Source organism: Canis lupus, chromosome 20, assembly GCF_011100685.1.
Source record: "Canis lupus familiaris isolate Mischka breed German Shepherd chromosome 20, alternate assembly UU_Cfam_GSD_1.0, whole genome shotgun sequence".
Lineage (NCBI taxonomy): Eukaryota > Metazoa > Chordata > Mammalia > Carnivora > Canidae > Canis > Canis lupus.
The window spans coordinates 39,889,933-39,908,248 of NC_049241.1; the positions used below are offsets into that span (position 1 = coordinate 39,889,933).

The 18,316-nt window shown below is 43.9% G+C and overlaps 1 protein-coding gene across 2 annotated transcripts in view; it reads left to right on the forward strand.

Annotated features, from left to right (window-relative positions):
• The first annotated feature begins 2,260 nt into the window (after positions 1-2,260).
• The window catches only part of IP6K1 (inositol hexakisphosphate kinase 1), a 65,797-nt gene continuing 49,741 nt past the window's right edge, over positions 2,261-18,316 (forward strand). For both annotated transcript variants that reach the window (XM_038566430.1, XM_038566432.1), the window contains exon 1: positions 2,261-2,444. The gene's annotated coding sequence lies outside the window, so the exon portion shown is untranslated. The remainder of the gene's footprint in view (positions 2,445-18,316) is intronic.

Here is an 18,316-nt window from a genome sequence, read left to right on the forward strand (position 1 = left end):
CTTGCCTTCTGGGAACACTCTAGAGAGTAGATTATTCTTTCTTTCTTTCTTTCTTTCTTTCTTTCTTTCTTTCTTTCTTTCTATCCTATTTTATTTTAAGATTTTATTTATTTATTCATGAGAGACACAGAGAGAGAGAGGCAGAGACACAGGCAGAGGGAGAAGCAGGCTCCATGCAGGGAGCCCGATGTGGGTCTCGATCCCAGGTCTCCAGGATCAGGCCCTGGGCTGAAGCCAGCGCTAAACTGCTGAGCCACCTGGGCTGCCCAGATTATTTTTCTTTTGAGAAGGCATTGTATGACTCTCTGACTGACCATGATTAATGCAAAGGTAAGAGTCTGTTATCCTTGTTAGTGACATAGGAGGCTACCAGTCAGCCTGTCCCTTCAGAGACTACCTGCTCTAGCGGATGGGGAGCTTCCTTTTCCCACTGAACAGAGGACATTGTTGCTGTTTGAGGGCCCTCACCAACCTCTAGGGCCAATTGCAGACTGTGTGTAGAGGTTTTCTTGGGAAAGATCTGGAGCTTTTGCATTGAGGTGAGAGTTGGTGCAGACTTGAGAACCCTGTGGCAAGGATGGCCATGGAGGGATTGATGGTAGCCCCCTTCTGACAGGCTATTCCCATTGATTTCTGATGTTTCTTCTGGTTTCTTGGCCCTCAGCCCTCCCGTTGCTGAGCTGAGTTGAGCAGTTGCAGAGAGCCAGGTGGCCTACAATAACCTGCAGGAGTGCAGGTTCTGTTGGATGCGGTGCTAGGTCACTCCCCTTGCTCAGCCTGGAATCAGGTCTCATGTTACTGCCAGCTCTCCAAGAGGACCTGCTTTCTGGGTAGAGGCTACCTTTACTGACATATCCCTAAGTTCTTTCAGCCTTTTCCCATCTGCCAAGTGTGTGGACCTGAACCTCTCAGGGAAATCAAGGATCTTCCTTCCTGAGCCAGTTATGGTGTCCCAGGTTAGGGAATAAGCTGAGTGTCTTCTGTGTGAAAAATATGCTTCATGGTGCTCCCCTAAAAGTGAGGGTGTTGTAGCTGGCCCCGGTGACAGCAACCTGATAGCAGGCGGTTACTGGAAGTGGTTATAGGCTGACTTTCCTGAGTACTTACCTCACTCTAAGGGCTCTTTTTTTTTTTTTTTTTTTAAGATTTTCTTTATGCATAAGAGACACACACACAGAGGCAGAGACATGGGCAGAGGGAGAAGCAGGCTCCTTGCAGGGAGCCGGGTGTGGGAGTCCATCCTGGAACTCTGGGATCACAACCTGAGCTGAAGGCAGACACTCAACCACTGAGCCACCCAGGCGGCCCCTAAGGGCTCATTTGTTATCATTTTATAGATGGGGAGACCAAGGTTCAAGTCACGTAACTAGTTCTGGGACTTGATGTGGGTCCAGGCTATGTGATTGCATTTGAGTTCCTAACCCTAAAGCCGACCCCAAGGTTAGGTGCTCTGTTTGGGGGACCAGGGATAACCATTTTCCTAGGACTCAGCCTGAGATAGATCATGACAGTCCAGGGCAAAAACTGTGTCACAGGTACTCAGGACAAGATGCTCTAGGGCAGGAAAAGAAGAGTTTGTGTGCCAAGGCTTGTGCTTGATCTGAACTCAAGGCAGAAGGACAAACGTGGGCAATGGGCCAGGGACTGCTTGGGGCAGCACACGTGGTGGCACCTTGCCACTAATGAGGGGCAAAGCGAGGTGTGTGTGGGGCGAGCCGCTGGGAAGAAACTATTAAACTCTGAGGCCACTAGGAGGAGGTACGAAATCTGGTGCCTCCATTTCCAGAGGTGGCATGACCTTGGCCAGGCCATCCCCTCTGCGCCTCAGTTTCCTCACCGGTGAACCTGGACAACAATTCCCCTTCCAGTGGGTGACAACAAAAAAAGCATGCAGCACACAAACACGCATTCCCTAAGTATGTGCGCATGTGTGAGAAGACCCTGTCGGCTCCGCAAAAAGGCTACACACGCGAAAAGGCCAAGGGCGGTATAGCCCCAGAGTCGCCAGCAAAAGCTCTGCCGCCAGCAACTCCGGGAACGGCGCGCATGCGCCACTCCTTGCCGTCACAGTCACGTCCTGAGGCGTTCGGCGAGGGCCGTGAGAGGCAGGCTCTGACTGACAGGCCGGCTGACCTGTCAGCGAGAAGCACTCCCTTAGGCGTCGGATGAAGAGGCTGTTGATTGGAGATATTCTCAGCCGGGGCGGGTTCTTCGCCGTCCTGGTTACTATGACGCCCGGCCCCCGCCCCCTCGGCTGGCCGCCATCTTGTTGTTGATCCGTACCCAGTGGGCAGCGCCGGGAGCTGGACCGAGCGGCCGGTGTGGGGCCGCTGCTGCGGGGCTCATCCACCTGCGCTGCCTGCCGGGGGCGGGCCGAAACCTGGAGGCCCGGGGGGCCCAGCTCCCGTGGGGAGCCGTGGGCGCCCGCTGCCCGGGCTGGGCCGGTGAGTGACAGGAGCCGGGCCGAAAGACCGGCCTGACGCCGGCGGGGCGGGCGGCGGCGGGCGCGGGGTTGGAGCGGGCGCGCGCGGGGCCGGGGCATCTGCCAAGCATCGCTCACACATCACTCGAGCGTCCTGGACCCGCCGCCCGTGGAGCCTCCCAGATGCCAGCGCCGAGGTGGACGGCCGCGGGGTAGAGGTCTGAGAGCCCCGCGCCCAAAGGCCGGCCGGCGGGGTAGCGGGAAATTATCTCCTTTGGCCCGCACCACTGAAACGTGTCCATTGCCAGCCTGATGCTCTCGGGAGTCGTCCGTTGCTCCCGAGTGAGAAATAACACCTGTTTCTTAGATGTGGTTCCTGCGAGTGTTTTTCACTTAGTTGAAAACTAAGACTAGACGAAACAGGCTAAAGCCCCCACGAACCCAGGCAGGCCAGTGTCGTGGCCCGGTGATTCTAGCAGGGGTAAGGCTCTGCCCAGCGCCCGCCTCCTGTGCTCCTCGGAGCTCACTGTTTGCTTCTTCCTGAAGAGCCTGCTTAAATGTCCATGATGCCCGACTTTTATTTTGGAACATAACTTCTTTGATTTGTGACCATTTTTTGGACTTGTAGTAAGGTCATCTTCTCTTTGCTCCAGAAGAAAGTGAATATTATGGTGATGACTTGGTTTTATCTCCTAAAGAAATAGATATTCTGCCAGTGTAATCGTGAGACAAAGGAAATATAGGACCTCTTAGAATCAGAAAAAAAAAAAAAAAGAAACTTATTTTTGTCGTTGTGGATGGTATGGAACTGTCAAATTAACTTTTAACAGACTAAATGTATCTTGCCCAATGAAAACAACCCGTCAGGCCCCCTTTCTGCAAGGGCGGGAGGGTTAGAGACCACCGGCAAGGTGTGCAGGCCTAGGAAGAGTTCTGAGTGCTCCACAACACATTGCTCTTTCTCTCTGGTCTCTTGGCTTCACTGCGCAGCCTCCTTGTATGTGGTTATACAAAAAACATGAATGGATTCGACTGAGAAGTCAAGCAACAATACTTTGTACACTTGTGTCAGGATCTTGTCATCTTAATGTTTAATTTTGAAAGAAACCAGCTCCTTGATCAGGAGATTCTTTTGGAGAAGATGCTGAAACCAGAGGAGGCTGGCAGCCTCTTGCTGTGGTCTTGTGAGAACACAGACTCTTCTTGTATTTATGTAATTCACCTGTAAATGTCAGGACTTTTAAGTATTATGACTGACACACACACACTTCAAGAGACTGGAGATCCTACACTGAAGTCAGAAACTGATGCAACTTATGGGATGAGATCTGATGTCCTAACGTGGCATTTGAGGTGCTCCTGCCCAGCTGGCCCCAGCCCACCTCTCCAGGGCTTCTCCTAATCCCCATTACCAGATGATTTGCTAGACATTCCATACATGATATTTCAACCATACACAGATTTCTTGCCAGCCAAGTTCAATGGCTTTTACTCCTCTTTGGATACCAGTTTTTCTTCTTCTCTTTTCTCCAGAGTTCAGCTCAGGTCTTCTTTATGAAACATTTCCTAGATGTTCCAGCTCCTGGGGATACTGCAGGAGCATTGTTGTCCTTATGCAAAAAACAAAATAGTATTTGCTCTTTTAAGTATATATATTTTTTTATTTTCTCTGTTGAGACCTAAACTTTGTCCTATAGAGACTGTCTTTTTGTGTTATCTTGCAACCTGCATGTAGTAGGTGAGAACTAAATGTTTACAAGAGTGTTAAATTTGTCTGAGTTTAAAACACCTTCTGTATTTAAACAGGGAAATGGACAGAATAAACATGTAGAAATGGGGATTTGGTGGCCACGGATCTCTCCACCTCTTACTCTGCCAGAAGTGCTTGCATCTCCAATGCCTTATGGAGGCCCATCCTCAGTACCGCAGGAAAGAGGCAGAACTTGCTCAAAGTGCAGAACTGAAGCCTGAAAACAAAGTAATTCTGCATTCTCAGAAGGGACTGTGTGGTCCATCCCCTTCCTGACCAAGATCCAGTATTGATTCTTGGAAAACATGCATTGGGTGAACATAGCATTGGGTGCCAAGATTCTTAGACCTTGGTTGGGTCTCACTGCCACCTTGGGCTGCTATAAATGCATCAGTATTATTTGCTGCTTGCCCTCCTATTGCTGCCCTGAGACCATGGGGAGCAGTGATGGGAAAGCTGGGGAAAGGCTACACAGTACATACACTCTTGTCTCTGACTTGGGTCAAGGGAGAAATTGGGAGATTTGTGTGTTTGTGCCATTGGATCTGTGCTTTTGCCCCTATTTTAAATTAGATTTTATTTCTCTTTCCTTATTATAGCAGGATTTGAGCGATGGATTCCAAGTGAGACAATCTAAGATATCTTGGTTCTTTTATGAAAAGTGTTAGATCAAGGCTGTCATTTGCTGCTATGGTTTGAAGTTGCATTTATGTAGGAGCCATTACAAATGAGGGTTTTTTTTTTTTTTTTTTAAGATTTTATTTATTCATGAGAGACAGAGAGAGAGAGAGAAAGGTAGATACATAGGCAGAGGGAGGACCAGGCTCCCCACAGGGAGTATGATGGAGGGACTTAATCCTAGGACCCTGGAATCATGACCTGAGCCAAAGGCAGATGGCTCAACCACTGAGCCACCCAGGTGCCCCTACAAATGAATTTTGATGGGAAAACATGTTCACTTGAGGGCTGGGTCCCTGTTAGGGACTTTGTTTTGTTGAGTGCTAGAAAATTTTTTTTTCTTTTTTTATTCTTTGAAAATTTTCTGCTAATCTCTTCTGTAAAAGTTTCTTTTTTTTTTTTTAATTTTTATTTATTTATGATAGTCACAGAGAGAGAGAGAGAGAGAGAGAGAGAGAGAGGCAGAGACACAGGCAGAGGGAGAAGCAGGCTCCATGCACCGGGAGCCCGATGTGGGATTCGATCCCGGGTCTCCAGGATCGCGCCCTGGGCCAAAGGCAGGCGCCAAACCGCTGCGCCACCCAGGGATCCCTCTTCTGTAAAAGTTTCATTTGCAAGTGGGGTTTGGATCATTTACTCTTGTTCCTTCATTTTACAGAAGGTGGGCAATCTAGTAAGTAGGTCTAGGACTGGATTCTTTTCAAGTCTAAAATTTGATGTTGGTGAATAAGAGCAGCTTGAAGTCCATAAAAATCTGGGTGTGTTAGGATTGAATGAACACTTAGAAACAACTTATTCTATAATTCAAAAGTCAGGTAATGACTAGTGTTGGTGAGGATGTGGAGAAATCAGAGCCTTCATACACGGAGAATGATATGAATGTAAAAGGATGCAGTCAGAGAGGAGTCAGGCATTTTGTCTATTTGTGCCAGTGGATCTGTGCTTTTGCCCAGATTTAGAAAAGAATCTGACAGTTCTTTGAATAGTTAAACATAGAGTTACCATATGACCCACAAACCCCACTCCTAATTATCTATCCAAGAGAAATGGAAACATGTCCACACAATAACCTGTATATGAATGTTAATAGCAGTGTTATTTATAATATGCAAAGAGGGAAATAACTGTCTTATCAGTTAATAATGGATAAATAAAATGTATATACATACAATGAAGTATTATTTAGCAATAAAAAAGAATGAAGCACTGATACATATAACATGGAAAACATTCGTGAAGGAGGCCAGATACAAAAGATCACATATTATGTGATTCCATTTATACAAAACACCCAGAATAGGCAAATCTATAGAGCTAGGAAGTAGATTAGTGGTTGCTTAGGGCTTGGAGGTGGATGAGAGCATAGGGGAATGATAGATGAGGTTATGGGGTTTCTTTCTGAGGTGATGAGTATGTTTAAAGTTGTAGCGATAATTGTGCATGTCTGTGAATATACTAAAAACCATTGAATTATGCACATTAAATGGGTGAATTATATGATGTGTGATTACAATCAAAGCTGCTATAAAAAACAACTTACATAAGGAATGTGTATTCACTAGTTTTATTTTTAAAGATTTTATTTATTTTTGCATGAGAGACACAGAGAGAGAAAGGCAGAGACATAGGCAGAGGGAGAAGCAGGCTTCATGCAGGGAGCCCGATGAGGGACTCTATCCTGGGACTCCAGAATCATGCCTTGGGCCAAAGGCAGGCGCTCAACCGCTGAGCCACCCAAGCGTCCCATATTCACTAGTTTAAAAAAAAAAAAAAAAGATATATGAGTAACAAGAAATAAAAATAAAGGTTCATTCTTAACTTCCCTTTATTTTAGTGTATAACCAGCCTTTTTTTCCCGTCCTTGATTTTTACAGACATGAGATTATGCTATACATCCTGACTTGTACCTATTTGCAGTCAACAATGTTTTTATATATATATATGTACATATTTTTTAAATATTTGATTTATTCATAAGAGACAGAGAGAGAGACAGAGACACAGACATAGGGAGAAGCAGGCTTCTTGCAGGGAGCCCAATGCGGGACTCGATCCCCTGACTGGGATCATGCCCTGACCTGAAGGCAGATGCTCACCCACTGAGCCACCCAGGCGTCCCAGCAATATATTATATAAACATCTATGTTGGTAAATGATGCATCTGTATCACAGGCTAGCTGGCAATAAATTTAGGGAAGCAGAGTGTAAGGGCATTGTGTAGAGAGAGGTAGGGATTAGGGTAAACTAGTGAGCACAGGCCTTATCTAAAGGGTCAGTGTTGTTTGGTTCCGGCCAGTTGTGTTACTAGGTCTTGTGATTTAAAAAACAAAACAATTTTATTTGAGAGAGAGAGAGAGAGAGAGAGCACGCCCGCACGCCAGAGAGGGAGAACAAGGGAGATGGTGAGGTGGAGTGGGTGGGAAGGGCAGAGGGAGAAGCAGACACCCCGCTGAGCAGGAAGCCTGAAGTGGGGCTCATCCTAGAACTCTGGGATCCTGAGCCGAGCTGAAGACAGTGGGCCACCTAGACATCCCTTGTGATTTTTTAAAAGATTTTATTTATTTATTCATGAGAGACACAGAGAGAGGCAGAGACATAGGCAGAGGGAGAAACAGGCTGCCGCAGGGAGCCGAAAGCAGGACTCAGATCCTGGAACTCCAGGATCATGCCCTGATGCTCAATTGTTAGAGCCAGGTGGTGGTGGGTTGTTGTTGTTGTTTTTTAAGAAAACAAGAAATCTGAATTTTTATGTGGAATTTCCTGATTTTTAAAAAATTTGGCGATGAAATAAGAAAATTTGAGCTGCTTCACTAGTGAAAGAAAACTGTTTGTAGGCCAGATGGCAAAAAATTTGAATTGTCTGTTGTGTCCATTCCCAGCTAAAGTGGAGCAAGGTGTGACACTCTGCATTCTTGTTTCAGCTCTAATACTGTAAGCGTCTTTTTTCATGGTCTGTTTAATGCCATGACTTTTCATATTTTTGTGTTTTTTTGTTGAGAATTTTGCTGTTTAAAATGGCTGTTAAGGGCAGCCTGGGTGGCTCAGCGGTTTAGTGCTGCCTTCGGCCCAGGGCATGATCCTGGAGTCCTGGAATCGAGTCCCACATCAGGCTCCCTGCATAGAGTCTGCTTCTCCCTCTGCCTGTGTCTCTGCCTCTCTCTCTCTCTCTCTCTCATTCTCTCTGTGTTTCTCTCATGAATAAATAAAATCTTGAAAAAAAATAAATAAAATCTTTTAAAATAAATAAACAAACAAATAAATAAAATGTCTCTTAAGTGTAGTTCTAAAGTGTTGTTAGTCTTCCTAAGCACAAGAAAGTTGTGATGCCCCTAATGGAGAAAATACATGTATTAGATTAGATTTTGTTCAGACATGTATAGTACTGTTGGCTGAGATTTCAGTGTTACTGTGTCAACAGTATCTAGTAGTTCCTCCCCTTATCTTTAGGAGATACTTCCCAGGACCCCCAGTGGATGCCTGAAATTGGAGATGTTACTGAACTATATATGTACTTTTTTTTTTATATACATACCTGTGATAAAGTTTAATTTGTAAATCAGGCATGGGAAGAGACTAACAACGCAATAATAAATTAGAACAATTACAATATACTATAATAAAAGTTATGTGAATGTTGTCTCTCTCTTACAGTATGTTATTGTACTCACCTTTCTTGTGATGAGGTGAGATGATAAAACGCCTACATGATAAGATGCCGTGAGGTGAATGATGTAGGTAGGCATCTTGACGTAGCATTAGGCTACTACTGACCTTCTGACCATACCTTAGGAGGAGGACCATCTGCTTCTGAACTGTGTTTGACTCTGGGTCACTGAAATTGCAAAGCAAAACCGTGGATAAGGGGGAACTACTGTCTATTAAAGTGTCTTTAAACAGAAGCATACATACAAGGTTATATATTCTATGTATATAACTCTGGAAGGTTATGAATTGATTGGTTGACAGAAATGTGACCAGAGGCTCACAGAACTTAATGCTACATTTCCCCTGAGTAGTAGTGGCTTGGTATTTGCTAACTTGGTGTTAGTAGTGACTTTATAGAACTACTGAGAATAATGAGAAGTCTTTTGTGTCTGACTTTTGCTTAGTATGATGTTTTGAGGTTCATCTTATTTTGTTGTGTTCCTCAGTAGTGTTCTGTTTTATGGCTATACCATTTGCTGATGGGCATGTGAGTTGTTTGTAGTTTGGGGCTATTATGAATGAAATACAATAGATGCTCTTGTACACATCTGTGTGTGTATATATCTTCATTTCTCTTCAATATATATCTGAAAGTAGAATGGCTCTGACTTCCGGACTACGTCAGAGGGACACTTTCAGGAAAAGTTAGAGAGTAGTCCTATGGGCTGTGGGCCCAGTTTTGTTTTTATTCCTTATAGTTCTCAGCTCCAAGCTTCATTTTCTGCTTTCGCCAGATTTCCATATCTATCCAAGAACTAATGATACTCCATGGAGGTGGCAAGTTGAAGTAACTAGGAACTATTTATTGCAAGTAGACACAAGCTTCTAGATGGAGGGGGTCTGTTTGTTATAGAACTTATAGCAGTGGGATCCCTGGGTGGCACAACGGTTTGGTGCCTGCCTTTGGCCCAGGGCGCGATCCTGGAGACCTGGGATCGAATCCCACATCGGGCTCCCGGTGCATGGAGCCTGCTTCTCCCTCTGCCTGTGTCTCTACCTCTCTCTCTCTCTCTCTCTGTGACTATCATAAATAAATAAAAATAAAAATAAAAAACTTATAGCAGTGCTTGTCATGCTTTTGGATTTCTCTCTTGGGGAGAGAGTGGAGGGTGCGAGGGAGACAGAGAGAGAGAGAGAGAGAGAGAGAGAAAGGGAGGGAAGGAGGGAGGGAGACTCAAGCAGGCTCCATGCCCAGTTAGGAGCCTGGCATGGGGCTGGATTTCATGACCCTGAGATGATGATCTGAGGCAAAATCAAGAGCCACCCAGGCACCCCTGAATTTCTGTTAATTGATGCAGGCCAGGAGGCCTCTTGGTCATTCACAGGGTTCACAGAATTCATCCTTCATCTATCTCTCTATGGAGCCTGGCCTTGGTGATTTTTGCCTTTGTAAGTGTTCAAGTCCAGTTGCCACAGTGGACACTGCCTCTTTAGACTGTGAGTCATGTGGCATGTATTTTGCTACTGTAAAAAGTTGCATGTGAGTTTTAATTTTAATTCACATGCAACTTTTTAAAGTTTGAAGCTGCTTTGTCTGATGATCTCCCATGTGTAGTGTTAGAAAACTGACACCAACCAGAGGGTCTTAGCTAAGAGGTCTTCTCATTAATTTCTGGGAGGAGTAAGCAGTGCTTTTGGTGAGTATTCAACCCCCCCCCCTCCGCCCCGCCGCCCCATTAATAGTCCTTTCCACATTTTGCCTATTCATAGCTCTGTTTGGCGTATTGCATTCTCTTTCACCATTGACTTGGGCTGGTGATCAGTGACTAGTTTCTTGGTTATCAGAGTCTTCTTTTAAAGCTTCCCATATCTCTTAAAGAATTAAATAGATTCTTTTTTTTTTTTAATTTTTATTTATTTATGATAGTCACACAGAGAGAGAGAGAGAGAGACAGAGACACAGGCAGAGGGAGAAGCAGGCTCCATGCACCCGGAGCCGGACGTGGGATTCGATCCCGGGTCTCCAGGATCGCGCCCTGGGCCAAAGACAGGCGCTAAACCGCTGCGCCACCCAGGGATCCCGAATTAAATAGATTCTAATGGAGTTGCTAAAATGATATTTTCTGGATGGAAGTTAAGGTAGGGATTTAAGATGAATGAAACTTTCATGTGGGAGTTGGTTGAAGTGAGAAAATTACTCTTAAAATACTGCTTATTTAGAGGGTACTTTATTAAAAATTTTAAATGTCTATACTATTTATTTATTTATTTATTTATTTATTTATTTATTTATGACCGACACAGAGAGAGAGAGAGAGAGAGAGGCAGAGGCACAGGCAGAAGGAGAAGCACGCTCTGTGCAGGGAGCCTGACTTGGGACTCAGTCCCGGGTCTCCAGGATCACACCCTGGGCCGAAGGTGGCTCTAAACCACTGGGCCACCGGTGCTGCCCTACTTATTTATTTTTTTTATTTTTATTTTTATTTTTTAAATAATTTAAACATTTTTTTATTTATTTATGATAGTCACAGAGAGAGAGAGAGAGAGAGAGGCAGAGACACAGGCAGAGGGAGAAGCAGGCTCCATGCACCGGGAGCCCGATGTGGGATTCGATCCCGGGTCTCCAGGATCGTGCCCTGGGCCAAAGACAGGCGCTAAACCGCTGCGCCACCCAGGGATCCCCTTACTTATTTATTTTTAAAGAATTTACTTAAAAGAGAGCACAAGTGAGCGGAGGGAGAGGGAGAGGGAGAAGCAGACTCCTCACTGAGCAGGGAGCCAACACCAGGCCCTGAGAACATGATCTGAGCTGAAGGCAGACACTTAACTGACTGAACCCAGGCATCCCAAGAATTTCTTCTTTAACAGCTCTGTGAGACAAGTAGTAGTACGTTCATTTTATAGTGGAGGAAACTAAGAATTAAGATGTTTAGGCCACAGAGCCAGGGAGTCTCTGTGCTTGGACAGTGCTCATGCCTCATCAAGACTCTGCCTTCCAGTGTTAGTTTAAGCACAGATTTTTTTTTTTGTTTTAAAGATTTTACTTATTCATAGGGACAGAGACACAGGCAGAGGGAGAAGCAGGCTCCATACAGGAGGCCCGACATGGGACTCGATCCCGGGTCTCCAGGATCACACCCCAGGCTGCATTAAACCGCTATGCCACTGGGGCTGCCCTAAGCACAGATTTTATTTTCCATCAAGTGATTAGTTTGCCCTATTAAATTTTTGTTTTCCTTCAAAGTAACTTATTGAAATATGTGTAAATAAAATACATATACCTATAAATATACATATAAGAACGTATGCTTATATATATATTTTTTAAGATTTTTTTATTTTTTATTTTTAAGATTTTTAAAAAATATTTTATTCATTTATTCATGAGAGAGAGAGGCAGAAACATAGGCAAAGAGAGAAGCAGGCTTCATGCAGGGAGCCCCATGGGGAACTTGATCCCAGGACACTAGAATCACGCCCTGGGCGTGAAGTCAGACGCTCAACCGCTGACCCACCCAGGCATCCTGATACATATGCTTATAGATACATATAAAATACATCTAAAGTGGACAAATTTTGAGATTTGTACATGTATACATATGTCTAATAACCACCCAGATAAAAAATCAGAATATTAAAAAAATTAAAACATTTAAATACTTTGGCTTTCTATAAAATAGACTTTTTTTTAACTTTATTATTATTTTTTAAATTTTTTTTATCCATGAGAGACACAGAGAGAGAGAGAGAGGCAGAGACACAGGCAGAGGGAGAAGCAGGCTCCATGCCTAGAGCCCGATGCGGGACTCGATCCCGGGACCCCAGGATCGTGCCCCGGGCCAAAGGCAGGCGCCAAACCGCTGAGCCACCCAGGGATCCCCTAGACTTGTTTTTTAAAGTAGTTTTAAGTTTATAGGAAAATTGAATGTCAAGAATAGAGAGTTCCCATGTACCCCTTGACCCCTTTCCCCAATAGTCTCTTCCATTATCAACATCCCACAGTAGAGTGATACTTTGTTAGTCAGCGAATCTGCAATGACTCATTATCACCCAAAGTCCATAGTTTATGTTAGGGTTCACTCTTACATTCCACAGAATGTATTTGTTTTGACAAATGTGTAATGGCATGTATCCATTATAGTATCATACAGAATAGTTTTGCTGTCCTAAAAAAAATCCAGTATGCTCCTATTCATCCCTCCCTCTCCTTCAAATCCTGGCAACCAGTAGTAGTTTTACTATTTTCAAAGTTTTGTCTTTTCTAGAACGTCATATAGTTGGAGTCATACAGTATATAGCCTTTTTAGATTGGCTTCTTTCACTTAGTAGTATGCATTTAAGTTTTCTCCATATCTTTAGGGCTTGATAACTCATTTCTTTTTAGTGCTGAATAATATTCTGTTGTCTGAATGGATCACAGTTTATCCACTCACCTTTTATTATTATTTTTGAGAGAGAGAGAGCACATGCACACACATGTGTGGATGGGGGGCGGGGTGGTGGTGGAGTGGGGGAGGAGTAGAGCTAGAGGGAGAGAGGGAATCTTAAGCAGGCTCCAAGCCCAGCAGCAGAGCCCGTTGCAGGCTCCATCTCATGACCCTGAGACCATGACCTGACAGTTAACTGACTGAACGACCCAGGCACCCCATCCCATTCACCTTTTGAAGGACATCTTGGTTACTTCCAACTTTTGGCAATTATGAATAAAGTGTCTATAAACCTCCATGTAGTAGTTTTTAAAAATAATGACAATAGGTCTTGATGCTTGGGGTTTTTCTAGGATGAATAGCTCTTTTAAAAGAAGTAACATGGCATTTATCATGAATTTAAAGAAGTTTAGATTCAGAACCAATTATAAAGTAGGCTAGGTAGAACTTTTTCTTTTTTTTTTTTAAGATTTATTTATTGATTTATTCAGAGAGAGCGAAAGAGAGGCAGAGACACAGGCAGAGAGAGAAGCAGGCTCCATGCAGGGAGCCCGACGTGGGACTCGATCCCAGGTCCCCAGGATCACACCCCAGGCCGCAAGCGGCGCCAAACCGCTACGCCACCGGGGCTGCCCAACTTTTTCATTTTTTAAAAAAATATTTATTCATGAGAGATACAGGCAGAGACATAGGCAGAGGGAGGAGAAACAGGCTCCATGCAAGGAGCTGGATGCAGGACTCGATCCCTGGACTCCAGGATCATGCCCTGAGCTGAAGGCAGATGCTGAACCACTGAGCCACCCAGACGTCTCAGCTATTTCATTTTTTTGCTTTAGTTTTCATTTGCTTATTTTCTGTGTGCTTTAGTTTCCTCATCCTTTATTTATTTTTTTAAAGATTTTATATATTTATTCATAGAGAGAGAGAGAGAGAGAGAGAGAGAGGCAGAGACACAGGCAGAGGGAGAAGCAGGCTCCATGTAGGGAGCCCGATGTGGGACTCGATACCGGGTCTCCAGGATCACACCCCAGGCTGCAGGCGGCGCCAAACTGCTGCGCCACCGGGGCTGCCCAGTTTCCTCATCCTTTAAATGTAGACAACTTTTCCTTTCCTTTTAAACAGCTTTGCACCCTGGTATGCTATCTGGGAAATTGGGCTGTGAGTAGGTACTTGTTTTACCTGGGAAAATGTAATTAGTGCTGTTGAGCAAGCCTTATTGCTATACTGTGGCCCTTAACTGAAATACTGGCCTTTGGGTGCTATTGAAGGTTTACATCTTAGAACTGTTTGTAGAACTTCTTTGTGGTAAAAATCCTTATCCAAGAATCTGCGGGTGAATGAGGAAACACTTGTAAAGCATCAAGAGTTCCTTTTAGGTAAAAGCACTGAGGGGTGATAAAAACAAATTCAATTTTCCTTTAAGGCTTTTGTTTTTTCAAGTATAAGACTGTTGGTAGGGTCATTCCTGTCAAACAGAGCAGGTCAGATTTCTAGCCCTCATGCAACCCAAAATTAAGATATAATCCTTCATAGGAAAAAGTTCAGATAATTCATTCTGCTGTTCTTCATTTGACTAAAAAATCATAAAAGTCTGACAGGGGACTTTGTTTCTCCTCTCTGCTCACCCTGGAGCCCTTTGATAGCTGTAGCCTTTGCTCCCTGTAGCCTAATTGCTGTGTCTACATGGCTCTGGTACACTGACAGCCTTGCTTTCCTACTGTACTTCCTTCCCATGTCAGTTATTCTGTGTGTGTGTGTGTTATTACTCTGGTTTTTCCTTAAAAAAAAAAAAAAAAAAAAAAAAAAGATTGAAATTTTGTCTAAGCCAATGCGATCAGTGGGGCACTATAGAGGCCTTGTATCTGAACTATAACTTTGTTTTGGTAGTTGAATGATGTGAACAGGTTTGTTCCCCTGCCAGGGTAGAGTGGGAGAGGGTGAGACCATCTCTTGTGATTTGGCTTAAAGTTAGCTTTATAATGCAAGTAGCTGCTATAGGATTTAGATGTTGTGTTTTTCAGTTTTATTTATTTATATTTTAATTTTATTTTTGGTGGGGGGGAGGAGGGGTAGAGGGAGAAAGAATCTTAAGCAGGCTCCACGCCCAGTGCAAGCCTGATATGGGGCTTGATCTCACAACCCTGAGATCATGACCTGAAATCAAGAGATTCACCAACTAAGCCATCCAGGCGCCCTGATTTTTTCTTTTATTTATTGACTAAGGAAACATTTTCAGGTGTTCTCAGAAAGGCTCCTCCTGACCAAGGATACTGATGCTGGTTGTTAGCATCTAGAGTGTTTCTGTGGGAATTTGAAACTCTCCATTATTATATTACTTCACTTGAAAATATTGTGATACTTTCCAAGATACCATGCTTTTTTCAGGTGGGATAGCTATAGAGTCGTAGACATTTTTTAGGGTGTGGAAGTCTGGGAATTCAGTTTCTAGGTGATTACTACAGTTGCAGAGAATAAATGATTTTCTTAAGTGTAAGTCTGGACCTGAAATTCTTGGTATCCTTGATCATTCAGTGCCTTTTCCTCAAACCCTGTGGCCTTGCTTCTCTGCAGTGTGAAAAGGGACAGAAAGAATGTTGTATCAAGTGTCTAAAGTCTGAAAGGTTTGGGGCTCCCCCATCATTTTTAAAGGCAGTGAACTGGGCAACCCCAGTAGCCCAGTGGTTTAGCTCCGTCTTCAGCCTGGGGTGTGATCCTGGAGACCCGGGATCGAGTTCCACGTCAGGCTCCCTGCATGGAGCCTGCTTCTCCCTCTGCCTGTGTCTCTCTGCCTCTCTCTCTTTCTGTGTCTGTCATGAATAAATAAATAAAATCTGGGGATCCCTGGGTGGCGCAGCGGTTTGGCGCCTGCCTTTGGCCCAGGGCGCGATCCTGGAGACCCGGGATCGAATCCCACATCGGGCTCCCGGTGCATGGAGCCTGCTTCTCCCTCTGCCTGTGTCTCTGCCTCTCTCTCTCTCACTGTGTGCCTATCATGAATAAATAAAAAAAAAATTAAAAAAAAAAAAAATAAATAAAATCTTACAAAAAAAATGCAGTAAACTTTCTGTGCAAATGAACCTTCAAGTGTATTGCTGACAGTGCTAAGTTCACTCAACCCTGCATCCAGTGATGCCTGTCTCCCAGACTAGATTGAAAAGATAGATCTTGGAGCTCTCCTGGGAACCAGGCAAGGAAAGTGAATGCTGGTATGTGTAAGTACTTTCTAGCTGTGGAACCTTACTTGGACAAGTCAGCTGACTGACCTCTTTTTCTACAACTATGCATGTGATATTGGGTTGACCATACCTACTTTCCTTACCTCATGGAGTTGATCAGATAAGGGGGAAGCTTGTTAAATGGCTAACATATGGCTTATTTTAATTTCTCAGAACTATTTGGGAATAGTTTCATTTGAGTCTGGCAGATGAGGTACTTCGTCACCTGGTTCTTAATGGCCTCTCTAATTGCATGTCTTGACCCTCCAGTGTCATGTTTCAGGTGACTCTCCTCCCTCTGGGCCATTGTCCATGCTTTTATCTACCCCTCCCCACTTCCTGTCAAACTCCGGTTATCTTTCAGATTTCAGTTTAGATGCCATACCTTTTGAGAACCCTTTTCTTCTTCTTCTTTCTCCTTCTCCTTTCTCCTTTCTCCTTTCTTCTTTCTTCCCCTTTTTTTTTTTTTTCCAGTAGACTTCATGCTGGGCGTGGAGCCCAGTGCAGGGCTCAAACTCACAACCATGAGATCAGGACCTGAGCCAACATCAAGAGTTGTTGTTTTCACAGTACATTCATCACTGTAACATTTACCATAGTCTTAAAATTACTTATTTGCCTCTCTTTTCTACCTGCCCTCCATCCTCACTTTCAGTTTTCTGAGGACAGGAACAGTTTGTGTCTTGGTACAATATTTGTACTATGGGGTTTCAACATATACTTGATTATATACTTTAAAAAGTTATTTGCAGATACTATTTTAATGGTCCCTGATTGATTTGGAGACTTTATAGTTGCTGTTTGGTCACAAACTTGATTTAGTGGAGAGTATTTTGAAACTTATTTATAAAGATTCTGCTCAGCTGGAGGATATTGTATGGGTCAGGGCCAAGTAGCACACTAGATACTAAGGCAAGCACAAGATGTGCATAGACTGTTTTGGTTTTTTATATTCTGCATGAAAATTAAAGTGATTTCTTTAGCATAAAACAGAATGAATGCCAAGAAGTTTTTACTGTGTTTGGGAAGATGTATTATAAAATATGTGGTTGTGTTAGTTATTTCATGAGTGTCTCCAAAGAAAGCTAACTTTGGCCTCAAGGAGCCAAATAATAAGCTTGAGTAACTTCCTAAAGCAGAGTGTATCAGGCAGGGCTGCTTGGACACTTAAGCCTATTAACTTGGCTGTTTGCAGTGTTACATTGCTTTTTATTGGTAGAATTGTGAATAAAGCAGAGCTATGTGGATTTTATGTAGGTAACAAAATGTTTCACTTGCAGTCTATGCTACTTAGCCTTTTCCACTCATTGAAACACTGACAGTGTCCATTTGGGAGACAAAAACCACATAGGAATTTAAACAGGTAAAGGTTAAATATTTATTTATTTATTTTAGAGAGAGAGCTCACACAAGCTGGGGGAGGGGTAAAGGGAGAGGGAAGGAGACTCCCGGATGAGTGCAGAGCCTTTCCCAAGGCTTGATCTCACAACCTTGGGATCATGACCTTAGCCGAAACCAGGAGTTGGATGCTTAACCAATTGAGCCACCCAGGCGCCCTGGATCAGGTGAAGTTTATTATAAAGAATTCTTAACTATAACGGGATTGGGATAATGAGAGATTGGCTAATAAAAAGTTGAGTGAACTCTTAAGTAATATAGGAATAGCATGTATACGAGCAGCCATTATCCCTAGGGCTGGTACACAGCACTCAGGAAGATCCCTCCAAGGGCTAAGATCCACATCTTGGAGAAGGGGGTGGTCATGCTTAACTGGATGGCAGAGAAAGTCACTGTGGTGCTACACTAGCAGAAGGAAGATGTTGGAAATCTACCTTCTAGAATGTTGGAGAAAGCCATTGATGGAGAGGAGTTTTGCTGGAAACACTCAGCCACGAAACTACTTGAGTGAGGTGTCAGGAAGCTGTTGGCTACTGTTTGCTGCCGACCATGATGCATTGTGGGAGTCAAGTACCCACCAGTGGCTAGGCACTGAGGGGAGCTGACTGGGTGATGGGCCTGATGAGAGGAGCATACTAGAACCAGGTAGAGAAGCCTTTTCTTTTTTTCTTCTTTTTTACAAAATATTTTATTTACTTCTTTTGAGAGAGAATGCATGAGTGAGGGGGTGGAGCAGAGGCAGAGGGAGAGAGAATTTTAAGCAGATTCCATGCTGAGCATG